General features: G+C 36.3%; 1 protein-coding gene across 11 annotated transcripts in view; it reads right to left on the reverse strand.

The window, feature by feature from the left end:
- Positions 1-18,584, reverse strand: part of HIVEP2 (HIVEP zinc finger 2) — a 284,997-nt gene that overhangs the window by 164,684 nt on the left and 101,729 nt on the right. The gene's annotated exons all lie outside the window — the stretch shown is intronic.

An 18,584-nucleotide genomic window follows, 5' to 3' on the forward strand; every position in this document is an offset into this window, starting at 1 on the left:
GGATTGAAATGATTCCACAGTTTTAAAATGCACTAGAAAAAATGTTCCTATTCCCTAGCTTTTTTAAAAGGTTGCCCAAGAAAATTATTCTTACTCCATTAAAAAAAATGGCATCCCTCATGAAGAAATATGGTTCTTAAAAAAACTTTATTTTGGGGGACTCTGTCCAGCACCCTGAAAAAGAAAAAAGTAGAAACCTTTCTCCATCATTCTTTAAGCCCTTACCATGACTTCTGTTTCAAATGGGACACACTGTACTTAAGTTTCCCCACTACAAATGGTTCCCCTCCACTAAGCCATTTACTATAAAAAGAACCAAGCTGTTCTGAAGATAAGCAGGAAGGGGATATTCAAGATGTGTAGGAGGGATGTTTTCATAAAGCTTTTTGAAATTCCAAATACCTGACCAAACAGAACCAAAATTAAAACTCCAAATCAAGTTTGAATCTGAGTTAAAGATGAGAAACAATACATTTATCTTCTTTTCAGTTCTGATTGTATATTCATATGTGTGTGAGTAGTATATATGCACATGGAGTATAAATCTATTTATAGCAAAACTTCCTTTTTGGCCAGACACTTTTGATTGTCAACCACATCATTACAAATCTAAAATCAAGACCCTGAATTTTCAGATTCTTGTTTATTCCAGTTCAAGTCTAATGAAGGTCTAAGAGTTTGCTTTGTTATTTTTTTAATCCTAATAGCAAACACCTGCAAACAATTTGAATTTATAAATAGGCCAAACACTATCATTATTCTAGATTCAAAGTTTTTTTAAGTCTTTGTACATTTATCAAAAAATTCAATTCAATTTAACAAGTAATTACTTAGTTCTTACTATGTGCTAATGCTATAGTAAGTACCATGAGAGATGCAAAAGAGCATGATATGATCTCAACCATCAAGTGTTGAAAATGTTGGAGAGACAGGACCTACATACATAATTCAGTTAAATAACAATAACTGTGAGGGCACAGTATAGCTAATTTAGAGACTTTATGCTGGGAGATCGTTTAAGATAGGTAGGTTGAGGTCAGACTGTAGAATTCTTTTTTTTTTTTTTTTTTTTTTGCAGGGCAATGGGGGTTAAGTGACTTGCCCAGGGTCACACAGTTAGTAAATGTCAAGTGTCCGAGGCCGGATTCGAACTCAGGTACTCCTGAATCCAGGGCTGGTGCTTTATCCACTGTGCCACCTAGCCGCCCCAGACTGTAGAATTCTTAAAGTGCCAGGCTGACTGATCTGGAATCACAGATTTTTAAATCATAGAATTAATCAGTTCACTTTATAGAAGACACCTGATGGTAATGAGCACTTACCAAATCATCAGGCTAGTTAGTGATAGAATCACAAATCAAAGTCGAATCTCTGAACCCACAGTCCAATGCTATTTCCATTATAATCATTTACTTTTTAAAGTAAAAAATAAAATAAGTACCCATTAAAGGTTTTGAGGGGCAAGGGAAAATGAAAGGAATCAATTGAATCTGACAAGAGTTGAAGGAGGGAGAGACTAGAAGGAAGAAGACTAGTTAGAAGACTATTTGGCAATCCAGGTATGAGATGATAAGGAATGAACTCAAACAGTGGTACAGGGGGTGGGGCGGGGGGAACAGGAAGGCTATAATTCAATTCAACAAGCATTAAGTGCCTGTAAAGTGCTAGGCTATGCTAACCTCAGAAGAAAGAAAAACCAAAACCAAAAAGATAACTTCTGCTCAAAGAATTTACATTCTACTGGGAGAAAACAACATGTACACAGATAAATAAATTTTAAAAACTCATACCAAATAAATTCAAGTAATTTTAAGGGACATTGACAACTGGGGTAATCAAGAAAGGCATGTAGGAGGTGACATGAGCTGCGCCTTGAAAGGAAATGGGGGAGAGGGGATCCCAAAGAATGGAAGCAAGAATGGAGGGAATTCCAGGTATGGTGGGAAATGATACCCAATGCAAAGGCATGAACCTTGGAAATGTGATGTCAAGCACAGAGAATCCCAAGTAGGCCACTTTGGCTGGAACGTAAAGTTCCTGAGTAATGTGTAATACATGGACATTTTACATTAGGAACACAGACTAATAGCTAACTATATATAGCATTTTAAGGTTTTGGAAGATAGATAGATAAATAGATAGATAAGATGATAGGTGTATATATGTGTGTTATATAATTATGTGTGATATAAATATTAATAAATTATTTATGTATCATTTTATCTAATATTTATATGGTATGTTTTATAATATATAGCTTATTATATTTTCTATTTATCTATGCATTATATGATGTATTCTATTGTGTGACATTTTAATATAAAATATTAAATGAATATTGGTATGATAGAATAAATTATACATGATATATCATTTATCCATAATACAGCATATAAAATCTTATCTAAAACTTCACAACAACCTAGTGAAATAGGTGCTTTATTAATCCTATTTGACAGATGAGGAAACTGAGGTCAAGAAATTTTCACAGGGTCACATAGCTAGTAAGTACGTAAAGAAAGATTTGAACTCAGGTCTTCCTAACTCCAAGTCTAACACTATGAGAATAAAAAGTACCTAAACACTCTTACAACTCAAAGAAACCTTCGAAGTCATCTAGTCCAACCACCTCATATTGAGGATAAAAAAATTTAAGGCCTAAAGAGGTCATGTGATTTTTTTAAAAAAACAATATTGATTGGCTATTTAATAGATGGGTCTATTGAAGGATAAATCAAAGATAACTCTAAGGTCAGGTGCTTTGTTGGTACCTGGGAGAATATTTTCAAGATCAAAGATACCCAAAAAAATCTTCTCTATGAAATATTTCAAGAAAATGAGGCATAACAGACTAAGGTAATAATATTATATGATATGAAATGGCTAAGTATATCTTCTAATTTAAAAAAAAAGAGTTTGAGTTGTGAGACATCCCAATGAAGATATGCATGACTGGAGGAGCGAAGTAAGACAGACACAAGATATATAGATTTGGGGATGATCTACATAGAGATAATAATAGGAACCACAAGAATAGATGAGATTACCCAGTGAGAAAGGGTTGAAAAAAGAAAAGAAGACAAACAAGGATCCAGCATTGGGGAACATTCATAATTAAGGGGATGTGCTGCTCTTTTTCTCTTTTTTAAATATTATTTTTAATTTATGGAATAAAACAAGCATTTCCATAACACAGCCTAAGACAAAAGATTATTGAACATGAAATAGCAAATCTACTAGGTGCAACTTGCTATTCTTTTCAAATATACAACAAAATCATGTAAATTTCTTTATTCTCTTTTTTCTTCCCTCCCCGCACCTGTCCTAGCAATGGCTACAATTAGACACTGTGACGAGTAAAACTAAATGTGTTACCAGATAGATAGATGAATGGGTGGGTGGGTGGGTGGATGGATAGATGGATGGATGGATGGATGGATGGATGGATGGATGGATGGATGGATGGATGGATGGATAGAAAGATAGACAGACAGATAAATGTAAAATTATTCTATACATACTTCTATTTATCAGTTTGTTCTCTGGATGTTGATAGTGTCTTTCCTCATAGGTTCTTTATAGTTAATCTGGGTATTTATAATAGACAAAATAAGTTATTTACTCAGTCATTCTTTTTTTTTTAGTTAGGCAATTGGGGTTAAGTGACTTGCCAAGGGTCAAGGGTCACACAGCTAGTGTCAAGTGTCTGAAGCCGGATTTGAACTCAGGTCCTCCTGAATCCAGGGCTGGTGCTCTATCTACTATGCCACCTAGTTGCCCCTACTCAGTCATTCTTGAAACAATATTGCTGTTACTGTATACAATGTTCTCTTAGTCTTGCTTATTTTGCTCTTCATTATTTTGTGCAAGTCTTTTCATGTTTTTCTAAAATCACTGAACTCATCATTTCTTATAGCACAGTAGTATTCCATCTCAATCACATAGTACAACTTGCTCAGCCAGTCCCCAACTGATGGGCATCCCTGAAATATCCAGTTATTTGTCACCACAAAGAGAATTGCTATAAACATTTCAGAACATATAAGTTCTTTTCCTTTTTCCCTAATCATCTTTTGAAATAGACCAAATAGTAGTATTGCTGGATCAAAGGGTATAGGTGGTTTCTTTTTCTCTTTGTGAACATCTCCCTCAGCAATTATGTGTAACTCTGGAGGTTCTTTCCACAGTTGTGAACTACTTGGAATCATTTTTCAAGATATAAGTCTGCATAAAAGATAGGTAAGTTTTATTGCCCATTTATTAACCACCTGTGCAGGATAGTGGGCATTCTGGAAAAAAACAATAAAAAAAGGAAACAAGCATTTATTATATGTCTATTATATGCTAAACACTTTACAAATATAATCTCATTTGATCCTCCTAATAAGCCTGGGAGATAAGTACTATTATTATCCCCATTTCACCTTGAAGAACCTGAGGCATAAGTGACTTGATCAATGATACAGCTAGCAAGGGTCTGGGGCTACATCTGAACTCAGTTCTTCCTGACCCAAGTCCCAGTGTTCTACTCCCTGAGCCACTTAGTTGCCTCAATAAAGTTAATAATTGTAAATCTAGTTCTTTTCTAATTTAATAACCTCCTCAATCACTCAATTCTTGTCTGGCTGAAACTTAAAGAAAAACTAAAATATGATACAACCTATAAAGTTGCATAATATATTTAGAATAATATTGCTATGGATGTAATTTTTAAAACCCATTTTAGGGGGGCAGTAGGTGGCGTGGTGGATAAAGCACTGGCCCTGGATTCAGGAGTACCTGAGTTCAAATGCGGCCTCAGACACTTGACACTTAACTAGCTGTGTGACCCTGGGCAAGTCATTTAACCTTCATTGCCCTGACAAAACAAAAACAAACAAACAAAACATTTTAAAATTTATCCAAAGAAATATTTACACTTTGGATTTCTATTTCAGGAAAATCATATGACCCTCACTTTCTACTCTCTTCATCTCTATACTCCTTACAGTATTTCATTATCAATAGAACCTTATTTTATCATGTTGTGGGGTTTTCTTGCCTTTTTCAAAACAAAAGTCAATGAGAAAAACCTGGGGTTGGCAGACCCTCCAATTCTTTCTGTTTTTCCCCTGTTGCTTCCAACACATGCAAAGTGTCTCTTTAATTGAAAATTGAAAATTATAATCCCAACACTCCTCTTAGAGTATATCAAAACAAAACAAAACAACAACAAAAAAAAAAAACAAAGGAGAGAAAACAACGGAGATTTTTTAATGTACTTGAAAATATATCCACTGTGCTTAATAGGTTGTTTTTATCTTCGAAGGGATGGGTCTATCATGGGGAGAGGGTGCAGGGAGGGAAGAATAACGGGCTACAACTGTAGTTTAAAAAAAAAAAAGCATCAACAGAACATTAAAAAGTAAAAGTAGGGGGCAGCTAGGTGGCGCAGTGGATAAAGCACCGGCCCTGGATTCAGGAGGACCTGAGTTCAAATCTGGCCTCAGACACTTGACACTTACTAGCTGTGTGACCATGGGCAAGTCACTTAACCCCAATTGCCCTGCCCCCCCCAAAGAAAAGTAAAAGTAAAATGTACTTATAAGTCTTCAAACTATGTTAACTTGCTAAAACTATTCCTCAACAAGAAGATCCCTTCATATTCCAACTTAAAGGACATGGTACCCACATCTTCCATTAAGTGTTGGGATTTGGTGCCTCAAAAAGAGACTTTAAGGCCACATGGTTCAGCAAAAAGTGTGTGGGATATTGTGACAAAGTACATATGTTCAAATTTTGGCTTTGCCACTTGCTACCTGTGTGCCTTTGGGTAAGGTTTTTAAGTTTTCTGAGCCTCAGTTTCTAATTCTGTAAAACAAAGGATATGACCTGGATCAAAGGTATCAAAAATGTGGCCCACAGGCTATATGTGACCCACAAGACTCCTGAGTATGGCCCAAACAATATTAAAATATAATTAGAAAATTTAACAATTATTTAACAAAATAAATAAAAATGAAATATAACACAGATAATACTAATGTGGCTTTCTAAGTCAATATGCAACACTAAGTAAGGGATTCTCACATATGGTTTGAGGTCCCATGCTTCTATTTAAGTTTGATACTATTGGACTAGAACCTAGCTTCTTCTTAAACTGTGGATTGCAACCCCATATGGGGTTACATAACTGAATGTGGGGGTTGCGAAAAATTTGGCAACAGTAAAAGGTTTCATATATATATATATATATATTTCATATACACACACACACACACACACATACATGGATGAATTGATGGATATATTATATACCTATATACCCAAGGCTGAATAAAAATTTGTCAGGCAAAGGGTCGCGATTAGAAAAAGTTTAAGAAGACTAGACTGTTCAAAATCTATGATCCTATTATAAGATATGCAGAATTCTTGTAGCATACCTGATTTTGTATTCCTTTTGCGTACACTTCCTACTATCAGTTTTTACAGGAAAGGAGGAAATTCCTGAAAGCATACACAATTGTCAAGTATATTTTTGGTGTCATTTAAAATGCTGATGAAGTAAATTTATCCACCCATAACTGTTTTAAGAATCCAGAGACAATACTTGGTTTCAATACAACGACAAAAATGATGGGTTCAAAACACATTGTTCTTTGAAACTGCCTATTAACACATTCTCATATATTTCATCACTAACAGATATTTCTGATTTTGACTTGTAGTTTATTTCACACTTATACAAGTCTGTATATTTTGAGAAAAGACATACTACAAATTTACAAATTCTTAGTGACATTCAGGTCATTCTATCACTCTAGGCCTCCACTTCCATTATCTATAAAATAAAGGAATTGAATTGGATAGATTCTTTCAAATTCTAACACTCCATGATAAAATGAGTCAGAAAAATTTGCCTCTTCCCCTCCAAAAACCAAAACCAAAACCAAACCAAAAACCAACCCTGAAATTGCTTTAATTATTCAAACTACATTAATAGAAAATTTTCTATTCTTAATACCTCTGAAGAGTAGAATAAGCATTTTTACAATGATACACAGGGAGAATCCCTTATTGGAGAAGACAGCAGATGGAGGATGAAGAGTTTGGTCCTAAATCATTGCCCAAGGCTACCTCACTCACAGTTGCTGAGTCTATAGCTCAACTGGCTCCAAATTCTATATGAGACAAGCAGATACTAATGGATGACATCAGGGAAGTACAGAGTGTTTTCTGTGCCTCCCCAGATGTCCTGGCACAAGACAGGCTTTTCCCGATCTGACTGATAGTCAGCCAGGAAATCTGTCTCAGCTGACAGTTCTAGATTACAAATACTGAGTGGTGATAGAAAAATGATTGCCTGAATATAAGGAGACTTCCCTACAATCCTCTTTCAAATGACGACTGTTTATTTTTCTGGTCTCTCTCTCCTCTTTCATAACACACATCATAATGACAAAATAATTAGACAAAAATGGACTCAAGAGGTCATCAAGGCTATTCTGGTCTGAAAGCCTCTATATACCTAATCCAATCCCAGATAAATGGTTACATATCCTGATTTTGATGATCTTGTAGAAGAGACCCTAAAACTCCAGGTCCCATATTAGGATCATTTCTCTCTCTCAACTTAGGACAGTTTTCCTCTCCTTAGGCAAACTGAGCTGACAAGCCTCTGCCACAGGCTTACCATATTAATGTCAAACTTAGTGCAGAAAGCAATTGGCATACCTCATCCTGAGGTCAAGAGATTCACCAGCCTCATCCTCCCTAGTAGCTGGATTTACAAGAATGTGTCACAAAACCTGGCCATATTCTAGGAACATGTTAACCCTGCCTGAAATCAATTTCTTCATATTTGATATACCATACTGATGAAGAAAAGAGAGCTAACATTATTTGTAAAATGGCCACCTAAGTTAAAATAGTTTAAAGTCACTCTTCATGCTTATTTCTACAAAAATACTACAACTAATTATAAAGCAAAACTTCAGTCAGTGTCTTTTGTCTAAACAATGCCCAAATCAGATTTATTTTTTCCAACTGAAAAGTCATTTTGGTGTTATATAGACCTGGCCTCATATATGCAACAGCCCAAATAATCCAAATTCCTAAGGTTCTTTTCTTTGTTTTTAAGTCTTTGTCACAAGAGGTGATCAATCAGGTCGGGGAGGGGGGAGTAAGGATATATTTGGAAATGAAGAAGAGTTTTAAAAAGATATCAACAAAAATAAAATTTTTTGGTCCCCCTTGACCATTCTCACAGATGCCCCTGTCTGATGCTGTGCTCATTTTTTCTCCTAAATACTTCCCAAACTCTACACATTTGCTTCAAGTCAATTCAACAAGACTTTATTTAGCATCTATTATGTGTTAGTTCCTAGAGTTAAGACACAATACTAAAGCTGCAAAACCTCAAATCAAGTTCATTTTGTAAAAAGTATCTACAATCTTAAATTCTTATAGCCTTGTTTAGTACATAAACAAATTAAACGTATACAACCACTGATTCCTAGAGGACCTTACAATATAAAAAGGATTACAATAGCATTGAGTATCAAATTAAGAATATTTAATAGTTGAGTACACAACTGACCAGAAGATGCTAAAAATGATGAATCTGTGAATCATTAAGTATTAATAAGATAATATAACAGTTCTCAAAAGAATTACACGCTGTTATAATGACATTTCAGATTTCCATAAATCAAAAACATTAAGAAAAATGCAATTCAAACCACATCGCACCCATCAAAGTGGCAAAGATTATAAGAGACAGGAATAATTGATATCAGAGGAGCTATGAAAAAACAGGCATTCTGATATGGTATGACTGTGCTGTGTGGTTCGATCATTCTAGAAGACAACTGGGGAAGTTTGAGTTGCTAAAATGTTCATATCCTCTAACCCAAAGAGTCTATTAGGCCTATGCACAAAGGAGAGCAAAGACAAAAAGGAAAGTCCCATATAAACCCAAATAGTTATAGCAGCATTTCTTGAAGTAATGAAGGAATGGAAATAAAGTTGACGTCAATCGATAGGGTAACAACTAAACAAACTGTAGCATATTGATGTGATGGATTAGCATGGCACCATAAAAAATGATGACTATGAAGAATACCAAAGACCATGGAAAGACACAGGTTCATACAAAATGAAGTAAGAAGAACCATGAAAACTACACACACACACACACACACACACACACACACACAATAACTTAGTGTAAATGGAAGGAACAACAACCAAAAGAAAAACACAAACACTGGATATTGTGTAAATATAATGACCAAGCTTGATTCCCAAAGAAGAATTAAGAAAATACAATTCCCTTTCTTCTTGGTAAAGGTTGGGAAGTATAAGTGTGGAATATTGTATATGTTATCAGAAACAGTTTGTGTCACTGGATCATAGGTTTAGAGATAGAAATTATCTAATGGAGTCGTTCATTTTACAGATGAGGAGACTGTGAATAAAAGAGATTGAATAACTTGCCTAAAATTGCAAAGCTAGTAAGTGTAAGAAGCAGGATTTGAACCCAAGTCTTCCTTGCTAGAAGCCCAACTCTTTTATCTACTATGTCACACTGTACTAGTTAGTTTTACTGAACTACTTATTTTCCTCTTTTTTTTTCTTATTCTACAATAATGGATGTCTGTCCGGGTAGACTGGGAAGGGGAGAAAAAAGGGATATATACATATCCCTGGATAGTAGGTGACAGAAAGCAGATTTGAATCCAGGTCCTTTGATTCCAAATCCAGTTTTCTTTCTACAGTGCCAAGAAACTTAACAGCGATCTATTCAGTGCTGAAATCAAAGTGTACAATGGGAAAACCTCTAAGACACAATGTGATTGGAGACAAAAATAGGGAAAAGGAGAATTATCCACACAGATAAAAGTATCCCTTTACTAAGATGTCTTTGAATATACAAGCCATCTGTTTATTCCCATATTCTGATCATCACCTTTTACTGCCCTGTCTGAATACTCCATCTACTCCTGATGACTTCAACCTATGATTCACTTTTTTTGTTTCTACTCTCTTCCTTGACCACATCCTTAGTGAATCCAATATCTGGAAAGATGACCAACATGAAATCATAGTCCCTCAACCTCATCTTCAATGACAGATCAGTCACCCATAGCCCGACCACATCTTGAACCCCATTATCATTCAGAATTGCTTTGCTTAAAAAACCTTGAACTTGGGACAACCCCTGTCTATTCATAACCATTTTATCTTCCATTCTCTAATGATAATCCCACTGTATTCTGCTCTAATCAGACCACACCTGGAATATTATATTCAGTTTAGGGCACCACCATTCCTATCACTTTCATTATCAAGATTAAAGCATCCTTCCTTGGCACCTACTCCCCCAAAAGTATTGTCTCCCCAGACTATAACACAAACACTTTGAGGGTAGGGACTGTCTTTGCTTTTATATTTTTATATCCAGCACTTAACATATTGCCTAGTCTATAATAAACATTTAATTTTTTTTCATTTGTTCATTCATTTCAGTTTGTCACTGTCCTTCCTAAAAGAAAGGCAGGCAGGCAGGCAGGCAATCATGATAGTGAAGGATCTTAAAATTATGCTGTATGAGATTTGATTGAAAGAACCAGAGGCATTTAGCATGGAGAAGAAAAGACTAAGGACAGGACTTGATAACTATCTTCAAGTATTTACAAGGCTGTCATGTGGAATTCATTCAAAGGAATATGGACTTCAAGAAGAAGCTTAGAAGTCACCTGATCCAATGGCCTCACTTTAAAAGTTAGGGAAATTAAATGCAGCCATGTCATGCCCAAACTCACACAAGTGACCTGCCCAAAGCCATGCCTATAGTCACTTGGCTCAAAGAGCCAAAATTTAAACTGGGGCCCTCTGACTCCAAATCTCCCCTCTGTGTTACATTGTTGGTCGGCTTAGCCCCAGAGATGAGAACTAGGATCAGTGGGTACAAGTTTAGAGAAGTAATTCTAGACTCAATAGAAGGAAAAGCTTAAGTCATACATTATTATGTGTCTACTATGTGCCAGGCTCTGTGCTCAATTGCATTATCCCAAAGTGGAAAGAGCTCCATCAGGAAGCAGCAATGGCTTCTCCTAACTGGAGAATTTTATGGAAAAGCTGGTTACCCACTTGTTGGGTGTGTTAAGTCTTTTCCAACTCTGTGATTATGTTATTTAGGCACTCATTTTAATTTGGAGGGGGGCGGAATAGCTAGAACTATGATTTCATTGGGTTAGGGAACTCTTGCATAAGAACTTCATCTGCCAATGTACATTAATACCTTCTCTGCAACTTAAGAGTCTTGGACAGGGGGCAGCTAGGTGGCACAGTGGATAGAGCACTGGCCCAGGATTCAGGAGGACCTGAGTTCAAATCCAGCCTCAGATACTTGACACTAGCTGTGTAACCCTGGGCAAGTCACTTAACCCTCACTGCCCCACCAAAAAAAAAAAAAAAACAGAGCCTTGGACAGCTTGCCTAAAGCACCGTGGAGTTAAGTGACTTTCCCAAGGGCAAATGATCAATATGTGTCCACATGGGACTTGGGCCAGGTCTTCTTGATTCTGAGAGAAGTTCTTTTTTTTTACCACGACATGCCAAATCTCTGGTTTTAATTTTTAATAGTGAAATTCTTTATTCCAAATTTCTTTTAAGAGAGGTGCTTGCATAAGATACTATTTATATCATTTTGCAACATAGGGGAAATGCAAAGAAAAGTTAAGACATAACTAGTCACAGTCCTTGAAATAAGTTTTCCAGAGGTGGTTCTTATATTTCTAATGAGCAAAGTCAGTTTTTGCCTGTAGCCTATGTTTTGAATAATATGGACCTAGGTATATTTTTATATCCAGCACTTAACATATTGCCTAGTCTATAATAAACATTTAATTTTTTTTCATTTGTTCATTCATTTCAGTTTGTCACTGTCCTTCCTAAAAGGAAGGCAGGCAGGCAATCATGATAGTGAAGGATCTTAAAATTATGCTGTATGTCAGTAAAGCCATTGTGTTGTAGAGGCAAGAGCCCCAGACTGTCAGATGATCTGAAATCTAGCCCCAACTTCATAGATCTGTAACCTTAAAAAAGGCACTCAACCTCTCTGAAATTCAGTTTCCTCATCTGTAAAATATCTCTCCTACCTACCTCAGGCATATGAGGAACAAATTAAATAATGCATCTGAAAATGCTTTGAAAACAATAAAACATTATAGAAATGTATTGTCATCACTTTCAACCATCAGTTAGACTCAAAGGATATACTGCATCTCTCTGCAGGTTTCTGCAGGATAGGAAAACATACAATATTGGTTAGGAAGTTGAAGATAGAAGAGTGAAAGAGGAAAAGGGGGAGACAAAATAATGGATGAAGAGGTATTCCAATAAGTCAAGAAGGAAGAAATAAAGAGGAATAAAAGAGCTCCAAGCCCAGCATTTCCCTTCCTGTCTGCCAATCATCTTCACCTAGATATTGTGCTATTTATTGCCTATACCTCATCACATCTTAAAAGGCTTTGCTCTGCAAATCAACTCCTCTTCATCTGTTTCATCATCAACAGCACTTTTACATAGCATTTTAAGGTTTGTAAAACACTTTGCAAATATCATTTGATCCTCACAATGAACCTGGAAGGTAGGCACTATTTTTATTTCCATTTTACAAATGAGGAAACTGAGGCAGACCAAGGTTAAGTGATTTGCCCTGGGTCACATATACTTAATAAATGCCTCAGACCAGATTTCAACTGAAGTCTTCCTGCCTCCAGATCCAATACATCCATCCACTGTGCCACCTGGCAGCCTGGGTATCCTGGGTTTGGAATTTGGAGTTATCTTCAACTCCTCCTCATTCATCCTTCATATCCTTTCAATTGCCAAATCCTATCTAATCTGCATTGGCAATATCCTTCTCATCTATCCAACCATTCTCTTCTCCATTAACTCTAGTCTAGATCATAATGTTATCATCTCCTCCTGGACTAGTGCAGAAGTCTCCTAAGTGTCACCTCCTCCCCCCAACTCCTGCTTCCAGTCTCTCCCTCATTCAGTACCCTCTGCACACTACACTCAGTTTTTTGTTGTTGTTGAGACCTGAATTCTTCACCCAAGCATTTAAGGACTTTGACATCCTGGGCATGGCTACTTTTCTCACATTATCCCCCTACTATTCTCTACTTTGCTCCAACCAAATTGCACTACAGTTATCCCTTCCATATTGCAGGGGTTAGGGGCACTGAGGGGCATAGCACCCCCATGACCTGGAAAATCTGCATAAAAAATTTTGGCCATCCCTTCGTATGAAAGACAATGTCTGAATTACTATGGTATTAGAAGATAAAATATGTTGATATTATACAATACTATACATATTTTATGCATTTTTGAGTTTCTAAACTTTTTCTGTGTCATCTGCTGGAATTTGTGTGTCATCTGCAGCTTCCACAAAACTCCCCCCCCCAATCCCATTTTAATTTCTTATGTCGACTGATATATCAAAAACACTATGGGGAAAGTCACAATGTGGAAGGGATAACTGTACTCACTATTCCCTTACTATGTATTATACTTTGCCAACCCTAGTTACTTTGTTCCTTCCACTTCTGCTCATTTTTCCCTGTCTCCTCCCATCTCTGTCTATCCTAATTCTATACATACTTGAAGCTAAACTCAGATTCCACTTCATGAAATCTCCCTTCATTTCCCTAGTTAATAGTGACTTTTGTCCTTCTCATAATTCCTTTTGCACTTTCTCTATAGTACTTCCCTGGAATATCCTTTACCCCTCATATTGTAGTTATCTGCAAACATGTTCCTCCAACCAGATTGTAACTCCTAAAGACCAGGAACTATGCTTATATATGTATGTCATTTGAAAAAAAAAAAAGCTTACCATGACTTGAATATGGCAGATTCCTAACAAATGTTAACTGAAAAAACTTCCACTCATAACCCCTAGCATGAATATTGAAATTGTTTCCTGACTGAGCATTCTAATTCCACTTTCTCTCCCTTCCATTCAGAAATCTTCCTGAAGTGCAAAAGCAGCATGGTGTAGGGAACAGGAAAATGGACTGAGACTTAGGACACCTTAGTTAAATCCCAATTGTGACATCCTCTCGGGGTCTCAGTTTCTTCTTCTGTCAAATCATGCTGACAATACTTGTACTACGAGCCTCACAGAATTCTTGTAAGAAGAGCACATTGTAAACCTTATAACACGGTATAAATGTTCATTGCTACATCACCCTCCCTAAACAAAAGCTTTCAATGGTTGCCCATTGCCTACTGAATAAGGTCTCAAAGAGCCTGGCATTTAAGGTTCTCAGCTATTCATCCCCAGTCTATCTCTCATTATTCCATTTAATACATTTTTGCTCAAGCAAAGTTAGATGCTCACATATTATCATCATCACCACCACCAGCATCATCATTTCACCCTTCCTGCCTTTCCTTCTCATAATGGAGCTACCTGAGATCCTTGCCTTCCTATCCCTCAGTTTGGGCTATCCAATTCCTATATATACTTTTAGGCTTGTCTCCAACAACTATTCTATGAAGTTTTTTCTGATCACACCAGATATAGGTAAGCTCTAGCTCCTGTAAATCCTCATAAGACCTTTTACTTCTCATTGAATTATACTTAATCCAATGCTTTAAAGAGCTATCATTCCATCTATGTGAGCAATGCTTCTGCTGATAGTGAGGGCAACCCCTCTCCATCTTAGTAGGTAACCTTCAAGAACTGTCCAGGGTACAAAACATCACTCTGTGGCTAATCTGGTAATCACTTTCTCTGAATTTGAGTTTACTGGTTTACTAGCAACAGAGATACACTCTATCGCCTGTATCTGAAATTTTTACATTTTCAATAGAATCTGTCATAGACTGTGATCCCCTGGCAAAGCCTTTGAGAAACTAGAGTTGCCTCTATGCCATGATGAGGAAACAAAGTAGAAGTTTGCTAAACGCACTGAATCATAGAATCACAAAGTTTTGGAGCTGAAAGAGGTTTCAGAAATCATCTAATCTTATTTTATGGATGTGTAAACTAAGATCCAAAGAAACATGGTGATTTATCCAAGGTCACACAATTAGTCTATTGCAGGACTGAAAAAGAATGCTAGTTGTAAGTCATACAGTCCAGGCAATTTCTAGTATGTCACACTTGAACCTTCATAGCCTGCCTATGGTTTTCTGTTTACCTATCTTATCTCCAATACTAAACTATAAACTCTAGGGGGAGCTAGGTGGCGCAGTGGATAAAGCACCAGCCCTGGATTCAGGAGGACCTGAGTTCAAATCTGACCTCAGACACTTGACAGTTACTAGCTGTGTGACCCAGGGCAACTCATTTAACCCTCATTGCCCCCACACACACACAAAAAAAAAAAAGTTTAAAAAATTTACTAGAAAATCTGAGTTCTTCACCATGTAGTCCCCTCAATATCCAATATAATAAGTATTAAGTACCTTACACATCATAATTATCTCCATGTTATCTAGTATACATCTTTTCTGTACACAGTTGTTCGTATGTTATCTCCCTTATTAGACTGTGACCTCCCTGAAGGATCAGGGACAGTTTTCTTCCTTTCTTTATATTCCCGGTGTTTAGCACAGAGCATATCCAAAAAAAAAAAAAAAGGTAGGTTCTTAATAAATGCTTGTCAACAAGTTGGTTGACTAATAGGCTATTAATAAAAGTTTGTAATGTGAGAGAATGAATGAATGAACTTTCCCTTCTTGCTTTGGAAGGTTTTGTTCCACAAGAGTTTTTCTACATAATAATGACCAAAGGGTAATGTGAACTTCTATCTCAAAAAAGATTATGAGAAAGTCATCCTTCAGGGACAAGCTATAAGATGGTATCAGAATGAAGAAATCCTAATTATCAGTACCTCAGTAATATTAACAGAATGGAAGAGGGCTATGACTCTGAGTCAGAAATCTTCTAAGTGATATGTATAAGCTCAGAGTTGTAAATATTCATCTTGTGTACTACTGAGCACATGCCATGTCCATTCATTAGACATCATTTGTGAAATGAAGACAAGGGAATAGCCACTTTCTCAAAAGTAGAATAAGTGATAAACAATATATGAAAGAGCTAGGAAGGCCCTAAATCTTGAAAGACTCTTGAGCTATGCAGACAGACACTGGATAAAGTAGAGGAATTACTTCTCAAATGGAACATATTAGGATTCAGAATATTTACTCTGAGGGCAGGGGGTGGGGAGAGGGTGATTTATTTTCTGAAGATTTCCATATTCTAAATCCTTTCATTTGTATTGATACTATTAGACACCATGCTGATGATAGAATCTGAAATCCATTCTAGAATAAGGTCCTTGTAAGAAAGAAGAGTTAAATATTCCACCACCTCCCTATATTGGAGAGCTTGCTCCATTTCTGCCCCACTCTCCTACACCCTACTACTAAAAAACAAAAAAACAAACAAAAAAAAAAAACCTCACTGGTCAAAGAATCAGCTACTATGAGGACAGCCTCATTCCACCTGCAATTGGACCAAAGTTCAAAGCCTCTGTACTGTATTATGACAGCTTAGAGAACCAGCAAAATGTGTATCCATAGAAACCAAATATACAGCGGAGTCCTCTGATGGTTGAGAATATGCTGTGAACAATAAAATTTCACTTCAGACCAAGGTTTCACCATAACTAGAACTGTACATTACAATGTCTAACAGTGCACCTGTAAGTTTTGATCTCCAGAACCTTACCAAAAGCTCCACATATAAGGGGAAAGGAACATTTATTCCACATCTCTGGTTTTTTAAAATACTGTCAAAGATTCCATGCTAGCTCTGTTTTTAAAAAAGAGAGAATAATTGTTTTTCATCAGTATACAGTCTTACAATTATTTACTTCTTCAGAGTCATCAGTTTATGCCTTCATAATATTAACTGAGAGTATATTGCCTAATCTCACATTGTTCGGTATAGCATAGACTAGCCAAAATGCATTCAACAGAGAAGCAGCTATTTCCCTCCCACACAAGCCATACTAACTTATGGCATATGTGTGTATTTAATGAAGAAAATTTACTCCTGAAATTTTAGCGATGCTGAGAGACATCACTACTCCTCCACAAGAAAAAAAAAATTTAAGGAGAAAATTGTTATAAACAGTGATAACAATTCCTATTAGGGAAGAGAAAAAATGCCAAGGTCAGAACTAACCCAAAATTTAGCTTTCCCACCATTATGTCAGTCTTGTGGAAGTGAAGTTAGGCACTGAAGGCTCTTGGGACATTAAAATAAAATAAACATAAACAGTACCCCTAACCAATACTTAAATGGCTTATTGCAAAAGATATATTATGAGTGTTGAATTCAGTCAGCTATAAATGACTCGACTCATCAAGCTTTTAGTCTTAACCTTTTATAAATTTCAAATTATAACCTGCTTAACATGAGTCATGCAGCTCATTCAAGAGAGAGTTGCAAAAGAAGAAATGAAAAATTAAAATGACTTTTTTGGGTGAGTTTTCTACCATGGCACTAGTCTTTTTCCTCTATTCAAAAATCCGTATTTTTAAGGTCTGTATAACTGAAATGCTAAAACTGGACAAGTATTCCACAAAACGTTTCTTTCTCCTAGACTATTGGAGTCTAGATACCAAAACCATAGCAATATTGTTTTTATGCTCATTCCATGCATGTGTGATGAAAATAAAATTGCCATATTAATCATCTATTGCTTCCTTAAAATGTGAGCATTTTTAAGAGAAACACAAGTTTGTTTCAGAGGCTTCTGTTGCTGTAGTGCATCTCAAAGATTGGTTAACTAGCAAAAAGTTATTGAGGTTCTGTTTTAAGGCGTGTACTCTAAGCAGTCATTCATGGAGAGGGCAACACTATATTCAGGGAGAAAAAGGTTGGGATAAATAAAAACAAGTAAGTATAATTAATAAAGGTCATTTTTCTTGCAAATATTTATTCTTGAATTAGCGGAAGAAGACAAAACGTTCTTTAAACACTTAAAGGATGCATTTCCATGAATACAAATTATGTCCTCGGATATTATCTAATTGCATTTTCAAGCAAATATTCCCTAAAAAGTCAGCTTGCAGAGACAACTGTCTAACCTCTCAGGCCAAAGGTTAATAGTTTGAAACTTATTTCCCCAACATTTGTTTATAACTTGCCCTCTTTAAGAAGTGTAAGCATTTACTTTCCCAAAGGAGGCACAGTCATTGACACCGAGAGGAACAAAGAGGTCAGAAGATGGATAAATAAATACCTCCTCCCTTATCCTACAGCTAACTTACCTACTAAAATACTGGCGACCGAAATCCGGCTACAACATTGTAACCTCATTTAAAGATCTGTAAAAGAAAGTTGGGAAGGAAAGGCAGAAGACAAAGAAATATGTGTTCATTCCTCTTCATGTTCACAATGCAAAGTACTTAAAATCAGGAAATGAATCACTTGATTCCCAAAATGTAGTTTACTGGTCGATGTAACAGGTGCACCTCAGCCTTAAAATTCCCCTAGCTTAGTGAACCTCTTGCTATACCCTCCCCGGTGTTATCGAAATTAAACAAGGCAGAAAATATATTGC

The sequence above is a fragment of the Dromiciops gliroides genome, chromosome 4, assembly GCF_019393635.1.
Source record: "Dromiciops gliroides isolate mDroGli1 chromosome 4, mDroGli1.pri, whole genome shotgun sequence".
NCBI classification, from domain to species: Eukaryota; Metazoa; Chordata; class Mammalia; order Microbiotheria; family Microbiotheriidae; genus Dromiciops; species Dromiciops gliroides.